The sequence below is a fragment of the Scyliorhinus torazame genome, chromosome 19 (genome assembly GCF_047496885.1).
Source record: "Scyliorhinus torazame isolate Kashiwa2021f chromosome 19, sScyTor2.1, whole genome shotgun sequence".
Taxonomy (NCBI): Eukaryota; Metazoa; Chordata; class Chondrichthyes; order Carcharhiniformes; family Scyliorhinidae; genus Scyliorhinus; species Scyliorhinus torazame.
This window is the reverse complement of record NC_092725.1, coordinates 7,418,314-7,441,009: the sequence shown is the minus strand read 5'-3', so window position 1 is coordinate 7,441,009 and position 22,696 is coordinate 7,418,314. Positions and strand designations below refer to the sequence as shown.

Below are 22,696 nucleotides of genomic sequence, written 5' to 3'. Positions count from 1 at the left end.
TCCCTCACACTGTCACTCAGTAACCCCTCTCCCCCAGCTCCCTGTGTTACTGACTGTATCTCTACTGATGTTAATCCAGCTCCCTCACACTGTCTCTCAGTAACCACTCTCCCCCAGCACCCTGTGTTACTGACTGTATCTCTACTGATGTTAATCCAGCTCCCTCACACTGTCTCTCAGTAACCACTCTCCCCCAGCACCCTGTGTTACTGACTGTATCTCTACTGATGTTAATCCAGCTCCCTCACACTGTCACTCAGTAACCCCTCTCCTCCAGCACCCTGTGTTACTGACTGTATCTCTACTGATGTTAATCCAGCTCCCTCACACTGTCACTCAGTAACCCCTCTCCCCCAGCACCCTGTGTTACTGACTGTATCTCTACTGATGTTAATCCAGCTCCCTCACACTGTCACTCAGTAACCCCTCTCCCCCAGCTCCCTGTGTTACTGACTGTATCTCTACTGATGTTAATCCAGCTCCCTCACACTGTCTCTCAGTAACCACTCTCCCCCAGCACCCTGTGTTACTGACTGTATCTCTACTGATGTTAATCCAGCTCCCTCACACTGTCTCTCAGTAACCACTCTCCCCCAGCACCCTGTGTTACTGACTGTATCTCTACTGATGTTAATCCAGCTCCCTCACACTGTCACTCAGTAACCCCTCTCCTCCAGCACCCTGTGTTACTGACTGTATCCCTACTGATGTTAATCCAGCTCCCTCACACTGTCACTCAGTAACCCCTCTCCCCAGCACCCTGTGTTACTGACTGTATCTCTACTGATGTTAATCCAGCTCCCTCACACTGTCACTCAGTAACCCCTCTCCCCCAGCACCCTGTGTTACTGACTGTATCTCTACTGATGTTAATCCAGCTCCCTCACACTGTCACTCAGTATCCCCCTCCCCCAGCACCCTGTGTTACTGACTGTATCTCTACTGATGTTAATCCAGCTCCCTCACATTGTCACTTAGTAACCCCTCTCCCCCAGCACCCTGTGTTACTGACTGTATCTCTACTGATGTTAATCCAGCTCCCTCACACTGTCACTCAGTAACCCCTCTCCCCCAGCTCCCTGTGTTACTGACTGTATCTCTACTGATGTTAATCCAGCTCCCTCACACTGTCTCTCAGTAACCACTCTCACCCAGCACCCTGTGTTACTGACTGTATCTCTACTGATGTTAATCCAGCTCCCTCACACTGTCACTCAGTAACCCCTCTCCTCCAGCACCCTGTGTTACTGACTGTATCTCTACTGATGTTAATCCAGCTCCCTCACACTGTCACTCAGTAACCCCTCTCCCCCAGCACCCTGTGTTACTGACTGTATCTCTACTGATGTTAATCCAGCTCCCTCACACTGTCACTCAGTAACCCCTCTCCCCGGCACCCTGTGTTACTGACTGTATCTCTACTGATGTTAATCCAGCTCCCTCACACTGTCACTCAGTAACCCCTCTCCCCCAGCACCCTGTGTTACTGGCTGTATCTCTACTGATGTTAATCCAGCTCCCTCACACTGTCACTCAGTAACCCCTCTCCCCCAGCACCCTGTGTTCCTGACTGTGTCTCTACTGATGTTAATCCAGCTCCCTCACACTGTCACTCAGTAACCCCTCTCCCCCAGCACCCTGTGTTACTGACTGTATCTCTACTGATGTTAATCCAGCTCCCTCACACTGTCACTCAGTAACCCCTCTCCCCAGCACCCTGTGTTACTGACTGTATCTCTATCGGTGTTAATCCAGCTCCCTCACACTGTCACTCAGTAACCCCTCTCCTCCAGCACCCTGTGTTACTGACTGTATCCCTACTGATGTTAATCCAGCTCCCTCACACTGTCACTCAGTAACCCCTCTCCTCCAGCACCCTGTGTTACTGACTGTATCCCTACTGATGTTAATCCAGCTCCCTCACACTGTCACTCAGTAACCCCTCTCCTCCAGCACCCTGTGTTACTGACTGTATCCCTACTGATGTTAATCCAGTTCCCTCACACTGTCACTCAGTAACCCCTCTCTCCCAGCACCCTGTGTTACTGACTGTATCTCTACTGATGTTAATCCAGCTCCCTCACACTGTCACTCAGTAACCCCTCTCCCCCAGCACCCTATGTTACTGACTGTATCTCTACTGATGTTAATCCAGCTCCCTCACACTGTCACTCAGTAACCCCTCTCTCCCAGCACCCTGTGTTACTGACTGTATCTCTACTGATGTTAATCCAGCTCCCTCACACTGTCACTCAGTAACCCCTCTCCCCCAACACCGTGTTACTGACTGTATCTCTACTGATGTTAATCCAGCTCCCTCACACTGTCACTCAGTGACCCCTCTCCCCCAGCACCCTGTGTTACCGACTGTATCTCTACTGATGTTAATCCAGCTCCCTCACACTGTCACTCAGTAACCCCTCTCCCCCAGCACCCTGTGTTACTGACTGTATCTCTACTGATGTTAATCCAGCTCCCTCACACTGTCACTCAGTAACCCCTCTCCCCCAGCACCCTGTGTTACTGACTGTATCTCTACTGATGTTAATCCAGCTCCCTCACACTGTCACTCAGTAACCCCTCTCCCCAACACCCTGGGTTACTGACTGTATCTTTACTGATGTTAATCCAGCTCCCTCACACTGTCACTCAGTAACCCCTCTCCTCCAGCACCCTGTGTTACTGACTGTGTCTCTACTGATGTTAATCCAGCTCCCTCACACTGTCACTCAGTATCCCCCTCCCCCAGCACCCTGTGTTACTGACTGTATCTCTACTGATGTTAATCCAGCTCCCTCACACGGTCACTCAGTAACCCCTCTCCCCCAGCACCCTGTGTTACTGACTGTGTCTCTACTGATGTTAATCCAGCTCCCTCACACTGTCACTCAGTAACCCCTCTCCCCCAGCTCCCTGTGTTACTGACTGTATCTTTACTGATGTTAATCCAGCTCCCTCACACTGTCTCTCAGTAACCACTCTCCCCCAGCACCCTGTGTTACTGACTGTATCTCTACTGATGTTAATCCAGCTCCCTCACACTGTCTCTCAGTAACCACTCTCCCCCAGCACCCTGTGTTACTGACTGTATCTCTACTGATGTTAATCCAGCTCCCTCACACTGTCACTCAGTAACCCCTCTCCTCCAGCACCCTGTGTTACTGACTGTATCCCTACTGATGTTAATCCAGCTCCCTCACACTGTCACTCAGTAACCCCTCTCCCCAGCACCCTGTGTTACTGACTGTATCTCTACTGATGTTAATCCAGCTCCCTCACACTGTCACTCAGTAACCCCTCTCCCCCAGCACCCTGTGTTACTGACTGTATCTCTACTGATGTTAATCCAGCTCCCTCACACTGTCACTCAGTAACCCCTCTCCCCCAGCACCCTGTGTTACTGACTGTGTCTCTACTGATGTTAATCCAGCTCCCTCACACTGTCACTCAGTATCCCCCTCCCCCAGCACCCTGTGTTACTGACTGTATCTCTACTGATGTTAATCCAGCTCCCTCACATTGTCACTTAGTAACCCCTCTCCCCCAGCACCCTGTGTTACTGACTGTATCTCTACTGATGTTAATTCAGCTCCCTCACACTGTCACTCAGTAACCCCTCTCCCCCAGCTCCCTGTGTTACTGACTGTGTCTCTACTGATGTTAATCCAGCTCCCTCACACTGTCTCTCAGTAACCACTCTCCCCCAGCACCCTGTGTTACTGACTGTATCTCTACTGATGTTAATCCAGCTCCCTCACACTGTCTCTCAGTAACCACTCTCCCCCAGCACCCTGTGTTACTGACTGTATCTCTACTGATGTTAATCCAGCTCCCTCACACTGTCACTCAGTAACCCCTCTCCTCCAGCACCCTGTGTTACTGACTGTATCTCTACTGATGTTAATCCAGCTCCCTCACACTGTCACTCAGTAACCCCTCTCCCCCAGCACCCTGTGTTACTGACTGTATCTCTACTGATGTTAATCCAGCTCCCTCACACTGTCACTCAGTAACCCCTCTCCCCCAGCTCCCTGTGTTACTGACTGTATCTCTACTGATGTTAATCCAGCTCCCTCACACTGTCTCTCAGTAACCACTCTCCCCCAGCACCCTGTGTTACTGACTGTATCTCTACTGATGTTAATCCAGCTCCCTCACACTGTCACTCAGTAACCCCTCTCCTCCAGCACCCTGTGTTACTGACTGTATCTCTACTGATGTTAATCCAGCTCCCTCACACTGTCACTCAGTAACCCCTCTCCCCCAGCACCCTGTGTTACTGACTGTATCTCTACTGATGTTAATCCAGCTCCCTCACACTGTCACTCAGTAACCCCTCTCCCCGGCACCCTGTGTTACTGACTGTATCTCTACTGATGTTAATCCAGCTCCCTCACACTGTCACTCAGTAACCCCTCTCCCCCAGCACCCTGTGTTACTGGCTGTATCTCTACTGATGTTAATCCAGCTCCCTCACACTGTCACTCAGTAACCCCTCTCCCCCAGCACCCTGTGTTCCTGACTGTGTCTCTACTGATGTTAATCCAGCTCCCTCACACTGTCACTCAGTAACCCCTCTCCCCCAGCACCCTGTGTTACTGACTGTATCTCTACTGATGTTAATCCAGCTCCCTCACACTGTCACTCAGTAACCCCTCTCCCCAGCACCCTGTGTTACTGACTGTATCTCTATCGGTGTTAATCCAGCTCCCTCAGACTGTCACTCAGTAACCCCTCTCCTCCAGCACCCTGTGTTACTGACTGTATCCCTACTGATGTTAATCCAGCTCCCTCACACTGTCACTCAGTAACCCCTCTCCTCCAGCACCCTGTGTTACTGACTGTATCCCTACTGATGTTAATCCAGCTCCCTCACACTGTCACTCAGTAACCCCTCTCCTCCAGCACCCTGTGTTACTGACTGTATCCCTACTGATGTTAATCCAGTTCCCTCACACTGTCACTCAGTAACCCCTCTCTCCCAGCACCCTGTGTTACTGACTGTATCTCTACTGATGTTAATCCAGCTCCCTCACACTGTCACTCAGTAACCCCTCTCCCCCAGCACCCTATGTTACTGACTGTATCTCTACTGATGTTAATCCAGCTCCCTCACACTGTCACTCAGTAACCCCTCTCTCCCAGCACCCTGTGTTACTGACTGTATCTCTACTGATGTTAATCCAGCTCCCTCACACTGTCACTCAGTAACCCCTCTCCCCCAACACCCTGTGTTACTGACTGTATCTCTACTGATGTTAATCCAGCTCCCTCACACTGTCACTCAGTGACCCCTCTCCCCCAGCACCCTGTGTTACCGACTGTATCTCTACTGATGTTAATCCAGCTCCCTCACACTGTCACTCAGTAACCCCTCTCCCCCAGCACCCTGTGTTACTGACTGTATCTCTACTGATGTTAATCCAGCTCCCTCACACTGTCACTCAGTAACCCCTCTCCCCCAGCACCCTGTGTTACTGACTGTATCTCTATTGATGTTAATCCAGCTCCCTCACACTGTCACTCAGTGACCCCTCTCCCCCAGCACCCTGTGTTACCGACTGTATCTCTACTGATGTTAATCCAGCTCCCTCACACTGTCACTCAGTAACCCCTCTCCCCCAGCACCCTGTGTTACTGACTGTATCTCTACTGATGTTAATCCAGCTCCCTCACACTGTCACTCAGTAACCCCTCTCCCCAACACCCTGGGTTACTGACTGTATCTTTACTGATGTTAATCCAGCTCCCTCACACTGTCACTCAGTAACCCCTCTCCTCCAGCACCCTGTGTTACTGACTGTGTCTCTACTGATGTTAATCCAGCTCCCTCACACTGTCACTCAGTATCCCCCTCCCCCAGCACCCTGTGTTACTGACTGTATCTCTACTGATGTTAATCCAGCTCCCTCACACGGTCACTCAGTAACCCCTCTCCCCCAGCACCCTGTGTTACTGACTGTGTCTCTACTGATGTTAATCCAGCTCCCTCACACTGTCACTCAGTAACCCCTCTCCCCCAGCTCCCTGTGTTACTGACTGTATCTCTACTGATGTTAATCCAGCTCCCTCACACTGTCTCTCAGTAACCACTCTCCCCCAGCACCCTGTGTTACTGACTGTATCTCTACTGATGTTAATCCAGCTCCCTCACACTGTCTCTCAGTAACCACTCTCCCCCAGCACCCTGTGTTACTGACTGTATCTCTACTGATGTTAATCCAGCTCCCTCACACTGTCACTCAGTAACCCCTCTCCTCCAGCACCCTGTGTTACTGACTGTATCCCTACTGATGTTAATCCAGCTCCCTCACACTGTCACTCAGTAACCCCTCTCCCCAGCACCCTGTGTTACTGACTGTATCTCTACTGATGTTAATCCAGCTCCCTCACACTGTCACTCAGTAACCCCTCTCCCCCAGCACCCTGTGTTACTGACTGTATCTCTACTGATGTTAATCCAGCTCCCTCACACTGTCACTCAGTAACCCCTCTCCCCCAGCACCCTGTGTTACTGACTGTGTCTCTACTGATGTTAATCCAGCTCCCTCACACTGTCACTCAGTATCCCCCTCCCCCAGCACCCTGTGTTACTGACTGTATCTCTACTGATGTTAATCCAGCTCCCTCACATTGTCACTTAGTAACCCCTCTCCCCCAGCACCGTGTTACTGACTGTATCTCTACTGATGTTAATCCAGCTCCCTCACACTGTCACTCAGTAACCCCTCTCCCCCAGCTCCCTGTGTTACTGACTGTATCTCTACTGATGTTAATCCAGCTCCCTCACACTGTCTCTCAGTAACCACTCTCCCCCAGCACCCTGTGTTACTGACTGTATCTCTACTGATGTTAATCCAGCTCCCTCACACTGTCTCTCAGTAACCACTCTCCCCCAGCACCCTGTGTTACTGACTGTATCTCTACTGATGTTAATCCAGCTCCCTCACACTGTCTCTCAGTAACCACTCTCCCCCAGCACCCTGTGTTACTGACTGTATCTCTACTGATGTTAATCCAGCTCCCTCACACTGTCACTCAGTAACCCCTCTCCTCCAGCACCCTGTGTTACTGACTGTATCTCTACTGATGTTAATCCAGCTCCCTCACACTGTCACTCAGTAACCCCTCTCCCCCAGCACCCTGTGTTACTGACTGTATCTCTACTGATGTTAATCCAGCTCCCTCACACTGTCACTCAGTAACCCCTCTCCCCGGCACCCTGTGTTACTGACTGTATCTCTACTGATGTTAATCCAGCTCCCTCACACTGTCACTCAGTAACCCCTCTCCCCCAGCACCCTGTGTTACTGGCTGTATCTCTACTGATGTTAATCCAGCTCCCTCACACTGTCACTCAGTAACCCCTCTCCCCCAGCACCCTGTGTTCCTGACTGTGTCTCTACTGATGTTAATCCAGCTCCCTCACACTGTCACTCAGTAACCCCTCTCCCCCAGCACCCTGTGTTACTGACTGTATCTCTACTGATGTTAATCCAGCTCCCTCACACTGTCACTCAGTAACCCCTCTCCCCAGCACCCTGTGTTACTGACTGTATCTCTATCGGTGTTAATCCAGCTCCCTCACACTGTCACTCAGTAACCCCTCTCCTCCAGCACCCTGTGTTACTGACTGTATCCCTACTGATGTTAATCCAGCTCCCTCACACTGTCACTCAGTAACCCCTCTCCTCCCGCACCCTGTGTTACTGACTGTATCCCTACTGATGTTAATCCAGCTCCCTCACACTGTCACTCAGTAACCCCTCTCCTCCAGCACCCTGTGTTACTGACTGTATCCCTACTGATGTTAATCCAGTTCCCTCACACTGTCACTCAGTAACCCCTCTCTCCCAGCACCCTGTGTTACTGACTGTATCTCTACTGATGTTAATCCAGCTCCCTCACACTGTCACTCAGTAACCCCTCTCCCCCAGCACCCTATGTTACTGACTGTATCTCTACTGATGTTAATCCAGCTCCCTCACACTGTCACTCAGTAACCCCTCTCTCCCAGCACCCTGTGTTACTGACTGTATCTCTACTGATGTTAATCCAGCTCCCTCACACTGTCACTCAGTAACCCCTCTCCCCCAACACCCTGTGTTACTGAGTGTATCTCTACTGATGTTAATCCAGCTCCCTCACACTGTCACTCAGTGACCCCTCTCCCCCAGCACCCTGTGTTACCGACTGTATCTCTACTGATGTTAATCCAGCTCCCTCACACTGTCACTCAGTAACCCCTCTCCCCCAGCACCCTGTGTTACTGACTGTATCTCTACTGATGTTAATCCAGCTCCCTCACACTGTCACTCAGTAACCCCTCTCCCCCAGCACCCTGTGTTACTGACTGTATCTCTACTGATGTTAATCCAGCTCCCTCACACTGTCACTCAGTAACCCCTCTCCCCAACACCCTGGGTTACTGACTGTATCTTTACTGATGTTAATCCAGCTCCCTCACACTGTCACTCAGTAACCCCTCTCCTCCAGCACCCTGTGTTACTGACTGTGTCTCTACTGATGTTAATCCAGCTCCCTCACACTGTCACTCAGTAACCCCTCTCCCCCAGCACCCTGTGTTACTGACTGTATCTCTACTGATGTTAATCCAGCTCCCTCACACGGTCACTCAGTAACCCCTCTCCCCCAGCACCCTGTGTTACTGACTGTGTCTCTATTTACCTGTTGGGTTTCTTCCAGATGTTCCTTACCAGCCTGATCTCCGCAGTTACTCGTTCCAAACCAGTCGCGCACCAGAATGTCCAGTTGCTGGTCAATGAGAGAGCGATCAGTTCACAGCCACGGGTATTCCAAGAAATCTGCAAGTGTGAGCAGGCCTGTGCCTTTCGTGTGTGGAGTCTGCGCGTGAGTGTGAGTGTGTGCCTGCGCGCTCCAGAGTGTGCTGTGTGTGCGGGGTGCGGTGCGCAGGGCGTGTGCGTGAGCGCCTGCGTATGTACGGTACGCGCGTGTCCAGGAGGGCGCCAGTGTGATGGGATACATGGGAGGCTCTGATACCTGAATGGTTTCCAATCCGAGAACTTCCCCAACATTTTGGGCCGTATCCACAAATATCTGGCAAAGCAGAAACAAGATGTTAATCGTCCCGGCGCGGAGCGTCCCTGCGCGGAGCATCCCGGTGCGGAGCGTCCCGGCGAGGAGCGTCCCTGCGCGGAGCGTCCCTGCGCGGAGCGTCCCTGCGCGGAGCGTCCCTGCGCGGAGCGTCCCTGCGCGGAGCGTCCCTGCGCGGAGCGTCCCGGTGCGGAGCGTCCCTGCGCGGAGCGTCCCTGCGCGGAGCGTCCCTGCGCGGAGCGTCCCTGCGCGGAGCGTCCCTGCGCGGAGCGTCCCTGCGCGGAGCGTCCCGGCGCGGAGCGTCCCTGCGCGGAGCGTCCCTGCGCGGAGCGTCCCTGCGCGGAGCGTCCCTGCGCGGAGCGTCCCTGCGCGGAGCATCCCGGTGCGGAGCGTCCCGGCGAGGAGCGTCCCTGCGCGGAGCGTCCCTGCGCGGAGCGTCCCGGCGAGGAGCGTCCCTGCGCGGAGCGTCCCTGCGCGGAGCATCCCGGTGCGGAGCGTCCCTGCGCGGAGCGTCCCTGCGCGGAGCGTCCCTGCGCGGAGCGTCCCTGCGCGGAGCGTCCCTGCGCGGAGCGTCCCGGTGCGGAGCGTCCCTGCGCGGAGCGTCCCTGCGCGGAGCGTCCCTGCGCGGAGCGTCCCGGCGCGGAGCGTCCCTGCGCGGAGCGTCCCTGCGCGGAGCGTCCCTGCGCGGAGCGTCCCTGCGCGGAGCGTCCCTGCGCGGAGCGTCCCTGCGCGGAGCGTCCCTGCGCGGAGCGTCCCGGTGCGGAGCGTCCCGGCGCGGAGCGTCCCGGTGCGGAGCGTCCCGGTGCGGAGCGTCCCTGCGCGGAGCGTCCCGGTGCGGAGCGTCCCTGCGCGGAGCGTCCCTGCGCGGAGCGTCCCTGCGCGGAGCGTCCCTGCGCGGAGCGTCCCTGCGAGGAGCATCCCGGTGCGGAGCGTCCCGGTGCGGAGCGTCCCTGCGCGGAGCGTCCCTGCGAGGAGCGTCCCTGCGCGGAGCGTCCCTGCGAGGAGCATCCCGGTGCGGAGCGTCCCGGTGCGGAGCGTCCCGGTGCGGAGCGTCCCTGCGCGGAGCGTCCCTGCGCGGAGCGTCCCTGCGAGGAGCGTCCCTGCGCGGAGCGTCCCGGCGAGGAGCGTCCCTGCGCGGAGCGTCCCTGCGCGGAGCGTCCCTGCGCGGAGCGTCCCTGCGCGGAGCGTCCCTGCGCGGAGCGTCCCGGTGCGGAGCGTCCCGGCGCGGAGCATCCCGGTGCGGAGCGTCCCGGTGCGGAGCGTCCCTGCGCGGAGCGTCCCTGCGCGGAGCGTCCCGGTGCGGAGCATCCCGGTGCGGAGCGTCCCTGCGCGGAGCGTCCCGGCGCGGAGCGTCCCGGCGCGGAGCATCCCGGTGCGGAGCGTCCCTGCGCGGAGCATCCCGGTGCGGAGCGTCCCTGCGCGGAGCGTCCCGGCGCGGAGCATCCCGGTGCGGAGCGTCCCTGCGCGGAGCGTCCCTGCGCGGAGCGTCCCTGCGCGGAGCGTCCCGGCGCGGAGCATCCCTGCGCGGAGCGTCCCGGTGCGGAGCGTCCCGGCGCGGAGCGTCCCGGCGCGGAGCGTCCCTGCGCGGAGCGTCCCTGAGCGGAGCGTCCCTGAGCGGAGCGTCCCTGAGCGGAGGGGCCCGGCGCGGAGCGTCCCTGCGCGGAGCGTCCCTGAGCGGAGCGTCCCTGCGCGGAGCGTCCCGGTGCGGAGCGTCCCTGCGCGGAGCGTCCCGGCGCGGAGCGTCCCGGTGCGGAGCGTCCCTGCGTGGAGCGTCCCTGCGCGGAGCGTCCCGGCGCGGAGCGTCCCGGCGCGGAGCGTCCCGGTGCGGAGGGGCCCGGCGCGGAGCGTCCCTGCGCGGAGCGTCCCTGAGCGGAGCGTCCCTGCGCGGAGCGTCCCGGCGCGGAGCGTCCCGGTGCGGAGCGTCCCTGCGCGGAGCGTCCCGGCGCGGAGCGTCCCGGCGCGGAGCGTCCCGGTGCGGAGGGGCCCGGCGCGGAGCGTCCCTGCGCGGAGCGTCCCTGCGCGGAGCGTCCCGGTGCGGAGGGGCCCGGCGCGGAGCGTCCCGGTGCGGAGGGGCCCGGCGCGGAGCGTCCCTGCGCGGAGCGTCCCGGTGCGGAGGGGCCCGGCGCGGAGGGGCCCGGCGCGGAGCGTCCCGGTGCGGAGGGGCCCGGCGCGGAGCGTCCCGGTGCGGAGGGGCCCGGCGCGGAGCGTCCCGGTGCGGAGGGGCCCGGCGCGGAGCGTCCCGGTGCGGAGGGGCCCGGCGCGGAGCGTCCCGGTGGGGAGCGTCCCGGTGCGGAGGGGCCCGGCGCGGAGGGGCCCGGCGCGGAGTGTCCCGGTGCGGAGGGGCCCGGCGCGGAGCGTCCCGGTGCGGAGGGGCCCGGCGCGGAGCGTCCCGGTGGGGAGCGTCCCGGTGCGGAGGGGCCCGGCGCGGAGCGTCCCGGTGCGGAGGGGCCCGGCGCAGAGCGTCCCGGTGCGGAGCGTCCCGGTGGGGAGGGGCCCGGCGCAGAGCGTCCCGGCGCGGAGCGTCCCGGTGCGGAGGGGCCCGGCGCGGAGCGTCCCGGTGCGGAGGGGCCCGGCGCGGAGCGTCCCTGCGCGGAGCGTCCCGGTGCGGAGGGGCCCGGCGCGGTGCGTCCCGGTGCGGAGGGGCCCGGCGCGGAGCGTCCCGGTGCGGAGGGGCCCGGCGCGGTGCGTCCCGGCGCGGAGCGTCCCGGCGCGGAGCGTCCCGGTGGGGAGGGGCCCGGCGCGGTGCGTCCCGGTGCGGAGGGGCCCGGCGCGGAGCGTCCCGGTGCGGAGGGGCCCGGCGCGGAGCGTCCCGGTGCGGAGGGGCCCAGCGCGGAGCGTCCCGGTGCGGAGGGGCCCAGCGCGGAGCGTCCCGGTGCGTAGGGGCCCAGCGCGGAACGTCCCGGCGCGGAGCGTCCCGGTGCGGAGGGGCCCGGCGCGGAGGGGCCCGGCGCGGAGCGTCCCGGTGCGGAGGGGCCCGGCGCGGAGCGTCCCGGTGCGGAGGGGCCCGGCGCGAAGCGTCCCGGTGCGGAGGGGCCCGGCGCGGAGCGTCCCGGTGCGGAGGGGCCCGGCGCGGAGGGGCCCGGCGCGGAGCGTCCCGGTGCGGAGGGGCCCGGCGCGGAGCGTCCCGGTGCGGAGGGGCCCAGCGCGGAGCGTCCCGGTGCGGAGGGGCCCGGCGCGGAGGGGCCCGGCGCGGAGGGGCCCGGTGCGGAGGGGCCCGGTGCGGAGGGGCCCAGCGCGGAGCGTCCCGGTGCGGAGGGGCCCAGCGCGGAGCGTCCCGGTGCGTAGGGGCCCAGCACGGAACGTCCCGGCGCGGAGCGTCCCGGTGCGGAGGGGCCCGGCGCGGAGCATCCCGGCGCGGAGGGGCCCGGCGCGGAGCATCCCGGCGCGGAGGGGCCCGGCGCGAAGCGTCCCGGTGCGGAGGGGCCCGGCGCGAAGCGTCCCGGTGCGGAGGGGCCCGGCGCGGAGCGTCCCGGTGCGGAGGGGCCCGGCGCGGAGCGTCCCGGTGCGGAGGGGCCCGGCGCGGAGCGTCCCGGTGCGGAGGGGCCCAGCGCGGAGCGTCCCGGTGCGGAGGGGCCCGGCGCGGAGGGGCCCGGCGCGGAGGGGCCCGGCGCGGAGGGGCCCGGTGCGGAGGGGCCCGGCGCAGAGCGTCCCTGCGCGGAGCGTCCCGGCGCGGAGGGGCCCGGCGTGGAGCGTAAAGGCGCGGAGGGGCCCGGCGCGGAGGGGCCCGGCGCGGAGTGTCCCTGCGCGGAGGGGCCCGGCGCGGAGGGCCCGGCGCGGAGGGGCCCGGCGCGGAGGGGCCCGGCGCGGAGGGGCCCGGCGCGGAGGGGCCCGGCGCGGAGGGGCCCGGCGCGGTGGGGCCCGGCGCAGAGCGTCCCTGCGAGGAGCGTCCCTGCGAGGAGCGTCCCGGCGAGGAGCGTCCCGGCACGGAGCGTCCCGGCGAGGAGCGTCCCGGCGAGGAGCGTCCCGGCGAGGAGCGTCCCGGCGAGGAGCGTCCCGGCGAGGAGCGTCCCGGCGAGGAGCGTCCCGGCACGGAGCGTCCCGGCGAGGAGCGTCCCGTCCCGGCGCGGAGCGTCCCGGCGAGGAGCGTCCCGGCGCGGAGGGGCCCGGCGAGGAGCGTCCCGGCGAGGAGCGTCCCGGCGAGGAGCGTCCCGGCACGGAGCGTCCCGGCGAGGAGCGTCCCGGCACGGAGCGTCCCGGCGCGGAGCGTCCCGGCGCGGAGCGTCCCCGCGAGGAGCGTCCCGGCGAGGAGCGTCCCGTCCCGGCGAGGAGCGTCCCGGCGCGGAGGGGCCCGGCGAGGAGCGTCCCGGCGAGGAGCGTCCCGGCACGGAGCGTCCCGGCGAGGAGCGTCCCGGCACGGAGCGTCCCGGCGCGGAGCGTCCCGGCGAGGAGCGTCCCGGCGAGGAGCGTCCCTTCCCGGCGCGGTGCGTCCCGGCGAGGAGCGTCCCGGCGAGGAGCGTCCCGGCGAGGAGCGTCCCGGCGAGGAGCGTCCCCGCGAGGAGCGTCCCGGCGAGGAGCGTCCCCGCGAGGAGCGTCCCGGCGAGGAGCGTCCCGGCGAGGAGCGTCCCGGCGAGGAGCGTCCCGGCGCGGTGCGTCCCGTCCCGGCGAGGAGCGTCCCGTCCCGGCGCGGTGCGTCCCGGCGAGGAGCGTCCCGTCCCGGCGAGGTGCGTCCCGGCGAGGAGCGTCCCGGCGAGGAGCGTCCCGGCGCGGAGGGGCCCGGCGCGGAGCGTCCCGGCGAGGAGCGTCCCGGCGCGGAGCGTCCCGGCGAGGAGCGTCCCGTCCCGGCGAGGTGCGTCCCGGCGAGGAGCGTCCCGTCCCGGCGAGGTGCGTCCCGGCGAGGAGCGTCCCGGCGAGGAGCGTCCCGGCGCGGAGCGTCCCGGCGCGGAGCGTCCCGGCGAGGAGCGTCCCGGCGCGGAGCGTCCCGGCGAGGAGCGTCCCGGCGCGGTGCGTCCCGGCGCGGAGCGTCCCGGCGCGGAGCGTCCCGGCGAGGAGCGTCCCGGCGCGGTGCGTCCCGGCGAGGAGCGTCCCGGCGAGGAGCGTCCCGGCGCGGAGGGGCCCGGCGAGGAGCGTCCCGGCGAGGAGCGTCCCGGCGAGGAGCGTCCCGGCGCGGAGGGGCCCGGCGAGGAGCGTCCCGTCCCGGCGCGGAGGGGCCCGGCGAGGAGCGTCCCGGCGAGGAGCGTCCCGGCGAGGAACGTCCCGGCGAGGAGCGTCCCGGCGAGGAACGTCCCGGCGAGGAGCGTCCCGGCGAGGAGCGTCCCGGCGAGGAGCGTCCCGGCGAGGAGCGTCCCCGCGAGGAGCGTCCCGGCGAGGAGCGTCCCGTCCCGGCGCGGAGCGTCCCGGCGAGGAGCGTCCCGGCGAGGAGCGTCCCGGCGAGGAGCGTCCCGGCGAGGAGCGTCCCGGCGAGGAGCGTCCCGGCGAGGAGCGTCATGGCGAGGAGCGTCCCGGCGAGGAGAGGCCCGGCGAGGAGAGGCCCGGCGAGGAGCGTCCCGGCGAGGAGCGTCCCGGCGAGGAGCGTCCCGGCGCGGTGCGTCCCGGCGAGGAGCGTCCCGGCGAGGAGCGTCCCGGCGCGGAGGGGCCCGGCGAGGAGAGGCCCGGCGAGGAGCGTCCCGTCCCGGCGCGGAGCGTCCCGGCGAGGAGCGTCCCGGCGAGGAGCGTCCCGGCGCGGAGAGGCCCGGCGAGGAGAGGCCCGGCGAGGAGCGTCATGGCGAGGAGCGTCCCGGTGCGGAGCGTCCCGGCGAGGAGCGTCCCGGCGAGGAGCGTCCCGGTGCGGAGCGTCCCGGCGCGGAGAGGCCCGGCGAGGAGAGGCCCGGCGAGGAGCGTCCCGTCCCGGCGAGGAGCGTCCCGGCGAGGAGAGGCCCGGCGAGGAGCGTCCCGGCGAGGAGCGTCCTGGTGCGGAGCGTCCCGGCGAGGAGCGTCCCGGCGAGGAGCGTCCCGGTGCGGAGCGTCCCGGCGAGGAGCGTCCCGGCGAGGAGCGTCCCGGCGAGGAGCGTCCCGGCGAGGAGCGTCCCGGCGAGGAGCGTCCTGGCGAGGAGCGTCCCGGCGAGGAGCGTCCTGGTGCGGAGGGGCCCGGCGCGGAGCGTCCCGGTGCGGAGCGTCCCGGTGCGGAGCGTCCCGGCGAGGAGCGTCCCGGCGAGGAGCGTCCCGGCGAGGAGCGTCCCGGCGAGGAGCGTCCTGGCGAGGAGCGTCCCGGCGAGGAGCGTCCCGGCGAGGAGCGTCCCGGCGAGGTGCGTCCCGGCGAGGAGCGTCCCGGCGAGGAGCGTCCCGGCGAGGAGCGTCCCGGCGAGGAGCGTCCCGGCGAGGAGCGTCCTGGCGAGGAGCGTCCCGGCGCGGTGCGTCCCGGCGAGGAGCGTCCCGGCGAGGAACGTCCCGGCGAGGAGCGTCCCGGCGAGGAACGTCCCGGCGAGGAGCGTCCCGGCGAGGAGCGTCCCGGCGAGGAACGTCCCGGCGAGGAGCGTCCCGGCGAGGAACGTCCCGGCGAGGAGCGTCCCGGCGCGGTGCGTCCCGGCGCGGAGCGTCCCAGCGAGGAGCGTCCCGGCGAGGAGCGTCCCGGCGAGGAGAGGCCCGGCGAGGAGCGTCCCGGCGAGGAGAGGCCCGGCGAGGAGCGTCCCGGCGAGGAGAGGCCCGGCGAGGAGCGTCCCGGCGAGGAGAGGCCCGGCGAGGAGCGTCCCGGCGAGGAGAGGCCCGGCGAGGAGCGTCCTGGCGAGGAGCGTCCCGGCGCGGAGCGTCCCGGCGAGGAGCGTCCCGGCGAGGAGCGTCCCGGCGAGGAGCGTCCCGGCGAGGAGCGTCCCGGCGAGGAGCGTCCCGGCGAGGAGCGTCCCGGCGCGGTGCGTCCCGGCGAGGAGCGTCCCGGCGAGGAGCGTCCCGGCGAGGAACGTCCCGGCGAGGAGCGTCCCGGCGAGGAGCGTCCCGGCGAGGAACGTCCCGGCGAGGAGCGTCCCGGCGAGGAACGTCCCGGCGAGGAGCGTCCCGGCGAGGAGCGTCCCCGCGAGGAGCGTCCCGGCGAGGAGCGTCCCGGCGAGGAGCGTCCCGTCCCGGCGCGGAGGGGCCCGGCGAGGAGCGTCCCCGCGAGGAGCGTCCCCGCGAGGAGCGTCCCGGCGAGGAGCGTCCCGGCGAGGAGCGTCCCGTCCCGGCGCGGAGCGTCCCGGCGAGGAGCGTCCCGGCGCGGAGGGGCCCGGCGAGGAGCGTCCCGGCGAGGAGCGTCCCGGCGAGGAGCGTCCCGGCGCGGAGGGGCCCGGCGCGGAGGGGCCCGGCGAGGAGCGTCCCGGCGAGGAGCGTCCCGGCGAGGAGCGTCCCGGCGAGGAGCGTCCCGGCGAGGAGCGTCCCGGCGAGGAGCGTCCCGGCGCGGTGCGTCCCGGCGAGGAGCGTCCCGGCGAGGAGCGTCCCGGCGAGGAGCGTCCCGGCGAGGAGCGTCCCGGCGCGGAGGGGCCCGGCGAGGAGAGGCCCGGCGAGGAGCGTCCCGTCCCGGCGCGGAGCGTCCCGGCGAGGAGCGTCCCGGCGAGGAGCGTCCCGGCGCGGAGAGGCCCGGCGAGGAGAGGCCCGGCGAGGAGCGTCATGGCGAGGAGCGTCCCGGTGCGGAGCGTCCCGGCGAGGAGCGTCCCGGCGAGGAGCGTCCCGGTGCGGAGCGTCCCGGCGCGGAGAGGCCCGGCGAGGAGAGGCCCGGCGAGGAGCGTCCCGTCCCGGCGAGGAGCGTCCCGGCGAGGAGAGGCCCGGCGAGGAGCGTCCCGGCGAGGAGCGTCCTGGTGCGGAGCGTCCCGGCGAGGAGCGTCCCGGCGAGGAGCGTCCCGGTGCGGAGCGTCCCGGCGAGGAGCGTCCCGGCGAGGAGCGTCCCGGCGAGGAGCGTCCCGGCGAGGAGCGTCCCGGCGAGGAGCGTCCTGGTGCGGAGGGGCCCGGCGCGGAGCGTCCCGGTGCGGAGCGTCCCGGTGCGGAGCGTCCCGGCGAGGAGCGTCCCGGCGAGGAGCGTCCCGGCGAGGAGCGTCCCGGCGAGGAGCGTCCTGGCGAGGAGCGTCCCGGCGAGGAGCGTCCTGGTGCGGAGGGGCCCGGCGCGGAGCGTCCCGGTGCGGAGCGTCCCGGTGCGGAGCGTCCCGGCGAGGAGCGTCCCGGCGAGGAGCGTCCCGGCGAGGAGCGTCCCGGCGAGGAGCGTCCTGGCGAGGAGCGTCCCGGCGAGGAGCGTCCCGGCGAGGAGCGTCCCGGCGAGGTGCGTCCCGGCGAGGAGCGTCCCGGCGAGGAGCGTCCCGGCGAGGAGCGTCCCGGCGAGGAGCGTCCCGGCGAGGAGCGTCCTGGCGAGGAGCGTCCCGGCGCGGTGCGTCCCGGCGAGGAGCGTCCCGGCGAGGAACGTCCCGGCGAGGAGCGTCCCGGCGAGGAACGTCCCGGCGAGGAGCGTCCCGGCGAGGAGCGTCCCGGCGAGGAACGTCCCGGCGAGGAGCGTCCCGGCGAGGAACGTCCCGGCGAGGAGCGTCCCGGCGCGGTGCGTCCCGGCGCGGAGCGTCCCAGCGAGGAGCGTCCCGGCGAGGAGCGTCCCGGCGAGGAGAGGCCCGGCGAGGAGCGTCCCGGCGAGGAGAGGCCCGGCGAGGAGCGTCCCGGCGAGGAGAGGCCCGGCGAGGAGCGTCCCGGCGAGGAGAGGCCCGGCGAGGAGCGTCCCGGCGAGGAGAGGCCCGGCGAGGAGCGTCCTGGCGAGGAGCGTCCCGGCGCGGAGCGTCCCGGCGAGGAGCGTCCCGGCGAGGAGCGTCCCGGTGCGGAGCGTCCCGGCGAGGAGCGTCCCGGCGAGGAGCGTCCCGGCGAGGAGCGTCCCGGCGAGGAGCGTCCCGGCGAGGAGCGTCCCGGCGAGGAGCGTCCCGGTGCGGAGCGTCCCGGCGCGGTGCGTCCCGGCGAGGAGCGTCCCGGCGAGGAGCGTCCCGGCGAGGAACGTCCCGGCGAGGAGCGTCCCGGCGAGGAGCGTCCCCGCGAGGAGCGTCCCGGCGAGGAGCGTCCCGGCGAGGAGCGTCCCGTCCCGGCGCGGAGGGGCCCGGCGAGGAGCGTCCCCGCGAGGAGCGTCCCCGCGAGGAGCGTCCCGGCGAGGAGGGGCCCGGCGCGGAGCGTCCCGGCGAGGAGCGTCCCGGCGAGGAGCGTCCCGGCGAGGAGCGTCCCGGCGAGGAGCGTCCCGTCCCGGCGCGGAGCGTCCCGGCGAGGAGCGTCCCGGCGAGGAGCGTCCCGGCGCGGAGGGGCCCGGCGAGGAGCGTCCCGGCGAGGAGCGTCCCGGCGAGGAGCGTCCCGGCGCGGAGGGGCCCGGCGCGGAGGGGCCCGGCGAGGAGCGTCCCGGCGAGGAGCGTCCCGGCGAGGAGCGTCCCGGCGAGGAGCGTCCCGGCGAGGAGCGTCCCGGCGAGGAGCGTCCCGGCGCGGTGCGTCCCGGCGAGGAGCGTCCCGGCGAGGAGCGTCCCGGCGAGGAGCGTCCCGTCCCGGCGCGGAGCATCCCGGTGCGGAGCGTCCCGGCGAGGAGCGTCCCGGCGAGGAGCGTCCCGGCGAGGAGCGTCCCGGCGAGGAACGTCCCGGCGAGGAGCGTCCCGGCGCGGAGCGTCCCGGCGAGGAGCGTCCCGGCGAGGAGCGTCCCGGCGAGGAGCGTCCCGGCGCGGAGCGTCCCGGCGAGGAGCGTCATGGCGAGGAGCGTCCCGGCGCGGAGCGTCCCGGCGAGGAGCGTCCCGGCGCGGAGCGTCCCGGCGAGGAGCGTCCCGTCCCGGCGCGGAGCGTCCCGGCGAGGAGCGTCCCGGTGCGGAGCGTCCCGGCGAGGAGCGTCCCGGCGAGGAGCGTCCCGGCGAGGAGGGGCCCGGCACGGTGCGTCCCGGTGCGGAGGGGCCCGGTGCGGAGGGGCCCGGTGCGGAGGGGCCCGGTGCGGAGAGGCCCGGCGAGAATCGTCCCGGCGAGGAGCGTCCCGGCGAGAATCGTCCCGGCGCGGAGCGTCCCGGCGAGGAGCGTCCCGGCGAGGAGCGTCCCGGTGCGGAGCGTCCCGGCGAGGAGCGTCCCGGCGAGGAGCGTCCCGGTGCGGAGCGTCCCGGCGCGGAGCGTCCCGGCGAGGAGCGTCCCGGCGAGGAGCGTCCCGGCGAGGAGCGTCCCGGCGAGGAGCGTCCCGGCGAGGAGCGTCCCGGTGCGGAGGGGCCCGGTGCGGAGGGGCCCGGTGCGGAGGGGCCCGGTGCGGAGGGGCCCGGTGCGGAGCGTCCCGGCGAGAATCGTCCCGGCGAGGAGCGTCCCGGCGAGGAGCGTCCCGGTGCGGACCGGCGCGGTACGTCCCGGCGAGGAGCGTCCCGGCGAGGAGCGTCCCGGCGAGGAGCGTCCCGGCGAGGAGCGTCCCGGCGAGGAGCGTCCCGGTGCGGAGCGTCCCGGCGAGGAGCGTCCCGGCGCGGTGCGTCCCGGTGCGGAGGGGCCCGGCACGGAGCGTCCCGGTGCGGAGGGGCCCGGTGCGGAGGGGCCCGGTGCGGAGAGGCCCGGTGCGGAGAGGCCCGGTGCGGAGAGGCCCGGCGAGGAGCGTCCCGGCGAGAATCGTCCCGGCGAGGAGCGTCCCGGCGAGAATCGTCCCGGCGCGGAGCGTCCCGGCGAGGAGCGTCCCGGCGAGGAGCGTCCCGGTGCGGAGCGTCCCGGCGAGGAGCGTCCCGGTGCGGAGCGTCCCGGCGAGGAGCGTCCCGGCGAGGAGCGTCCCGGCGCGGAGCGTCCCGGCGAGGAGCGTCCCGGCGAGGAGCGTCCCGGTGCGGAGCGTCCCGGCGAGGAGCGTCCCGGCGAGGAGCGTCCCGGTGCGGAGCGTCCCGGCGAGGAGCGTCCCGGCGAGGAGCGTCCCGGCGAGGAGCGTCCCGGTGCGGAGCGTCCCGGCGACGAGCGTCCCGGCGAGGAGCGTCCCGGCGCGGAGCGTCCCGGCGAGGAGCGTCCCGGCGAGGAGCGTCCCGGTGCGGAGCGTCCCGGCGAGGAGCGTCCCGGCGAGGAGCGTCCCGGTGCGGAGCGTCCCGGCGAGGAGCGTCCCGGCGAGGAGCGTCCCGGCGCGGAGCGTCCCGGCGAGGAGCGTCCCGGCGAGGAGCGTCCCGGTGCGGAGCGTCCCGGCGAGGAGCGTCCCGGCGAGGAGCGTCCCGGCGAGGAGCGTCCCGGCGCGGAGCGTCCCGGCGAGGAGCGTCCCGGCGAGGAGCGTCCCGGTGCGGAGCGTCCCGGCGAGGAGCGTCCCGGCGAGGAGCGTCCCGGTGCGGAGCGTCCCGGCGAGGAGCGTCCCGGCGAGGAGCGTCCCGGCGAGGAGCGTCCCGGTGCGGAGCGTCCCGGCGACGAGCGTCCCGGCGAGGAGCGGCCCGGCGCGGAGGGGCCCGGCGCGGAGGGGCCCGGCGCGGAGGGGCCCGGCGAGGAGCGTCCCGGTGCGGAGGGGCCCGGTGCGGAGGGGCCCGGTGCGGAGGGGCCCGGCGAGGAGCGTCCCGGCGAGAATCGTCCCGGCGAGGAGCGTCCCGGCGAGAATCGTCCCGGTGCGGAGGGGCCCGGCGAGGAGCGTCCCGGCGAGGAGCGTCCCGGCGAGGAGCGTCCCGGCGAGGAGCGTCCCGGCGAGGAGCGTCCCGGCGAGGAGCGTCCCGGCGCGGAGGGGCCCGGCGCGGAGCGTCCCGGTGCGGAGCGTCCCGGCGAGGAGCGTCCCGGCGAGGAGCGTCCCGGTGCGGAGGGGCCCGGCGCGGAGGGGCCCGGCGAGGAGCGTCCCGGCGCGGAGCGTCATGGTGAGAAGCGTCCCGGCGCGGAGGGGCCCAGCGGGGAGCGTCCCGGTGCGGAGGGGCCCGGTGCGGAGGGGCCCGGTGCGGAGGGGCCCGGTGCGGAGCGTCCCGGTGCGGAGGGGCCCGGCGCGGAGGGGCCCGGTGCGGAGTGTCCCGGCGAGGAGCGTCCCGGCGAGGAGCGTCCCGGCGAGGAGCGTCCCGGCGAGGAGCGTCCCGGCGAGGAGCGTCCCGGCGAGGAGCGTCCCGGCGAGGAGCGTCCCGGCGACGAGCGTCCCGGCGAGGAGCGTCCCGGCGAGAATCGTCCCGGCGAGGAGCGTCCCGGTGCGGAGCGTCCCGGCGAGAATCGTCCCGGCGAGGAGCGTCCCGGCGAGAATCGTCCCGGCGACGAGCGTCCCGGCGAGGAGCGTCCCGGCGAGAATCGTCCCGGCGAGGAGCGTCCCGGCGAGGAGCGTCCCGGCGAGGAGCGTCCCGGCGAGGAGCGTCCCGGCGAGGAGCGTCCCGGCGAGGAGCGTCCCGGTGACCCGTGACTGAGTGTGCGAGTGAGTGCGGACACCCACCACCTGGAGGTTCCCCTCCGAGCCGCACTCACACCCTGACTGGGAAATATATCGGCCGTTCCTTCACTGTCGCTGGGTCAAAATCCTGCAACTCCCTCCCTAACAGCACTGTGGGTGGACCTACACCTAACGGGACTGCAGTGGCTCAAGATGGCGGCTCACCCACCACCTTCTCGAGCGGCAATTAGGGATGGGGAATAATGCTGGACTCGGCCAGTGACACGCAGATCGTGTGAATTCTCCATGACTATCGCACAAGAAGGGGAGTGACGAGTTTATTAATGAACAAGGTGAGTGATGAGAGAATGGAGCGGGAAACGTTCTCCACAAAAGGTCCCTGTGCTGAGGACAGGGTCACACAGCCGCTTTACGACGGAGAGAGTGGAGGCAGAGTGAGAGGAAACAGACTCGTAGATTGACTGAAACAGCTCTCACCTGCAAATAATCCAGATCACTCTGGGAAATCTTCGAAGAAACGTTTAATATCTGAAATAGACAGAGACAGACATCGTGAGGAGAGAGTCCGGGGAAACTGGGCAGGGGGATAAGGCAACACAACACCCGGAAACCAACCTCACTCTGACCGTTATAATAAACCCCGAGAGTCACTCTGACCGTTATAATAAACCCCGAGAGTCACTCTGACCGTTATAATAAACCCCGAGCGTCACTCTGACCGTTATAATAAACCCCGAGAGTCACTCTGACCGTTATAATAAACCCCGAGCGTCACTCTGACCGTTATAATAAACCCCGAGCCTCACTCTGACCGTTATAATAAACCCCGAGAGTCACTCTGACCGTTATAATAAACCCCGAGCCTCACTCTGACCGTTATAATAAACCCCGAGAGTCACTCTGACCGTTATAATAAACCCCGAGAGTCACTCTGACCGTTATAATAAACCCCGAGAGTCACTCTGACCGTTATAATAAACCCCGAGAGTCACTCTGACCGTTATAATAAACCCCGAGAGTCACTCTGACCGTTATAATAAACCCCGAGAGTCACTCTGACCGTTATAATAAACCCCGACCGTCACTCTGACCGTTATAATAAACCCCGAGAGCCACTCTGACCGTTATAATAAACCCCGAGCGTCACTCTGACCGTTATAATAAACCCCGAGTCTCACTCTGACCGTTATAATAAACCCCGAGCGTCACTCTGACCGTTATAATAAACCCCGAGAGTCACTCTGAACGTTATAATACACCCCGAGAGTCACTCTGACCGTTATAATAAACCCCGAGAGTCACTCTGACCGTTATAATAAACCCCGAGAGTCACTCTGACCGTTATAATAAACCCCGAGGGTCACTCTGACCGTTATAATAAACCCCGAGCCTCACTCTGATCGTTATAATGAGAGA

The 22,696-nt window shown here is 67.3% G+C and overlaps 1 protein-coding gene across 1 annotated transcript in view; it reads right to left on the bottom strand.

Annotated features, from left to right (window-relative positions):
* The window catches only part of LOC140396613 (uncharacterized), a 165,361-nt gene extending 143,555 nt beyond the window's left edge, over window positions 1-21,806 (bottom strand). Inside the window, 3 exon segments of the mRNA XM_072485408.1 lie at window positions 8,689-8,775; window positions 9,022-9,078; window positions 21,758-21,806. The gene's annotated coding sequence lies outside the window, so the exon portion shown is untranslated.
* Window positions 21,807-22,696: the final 890 nt, after the last annotated feature.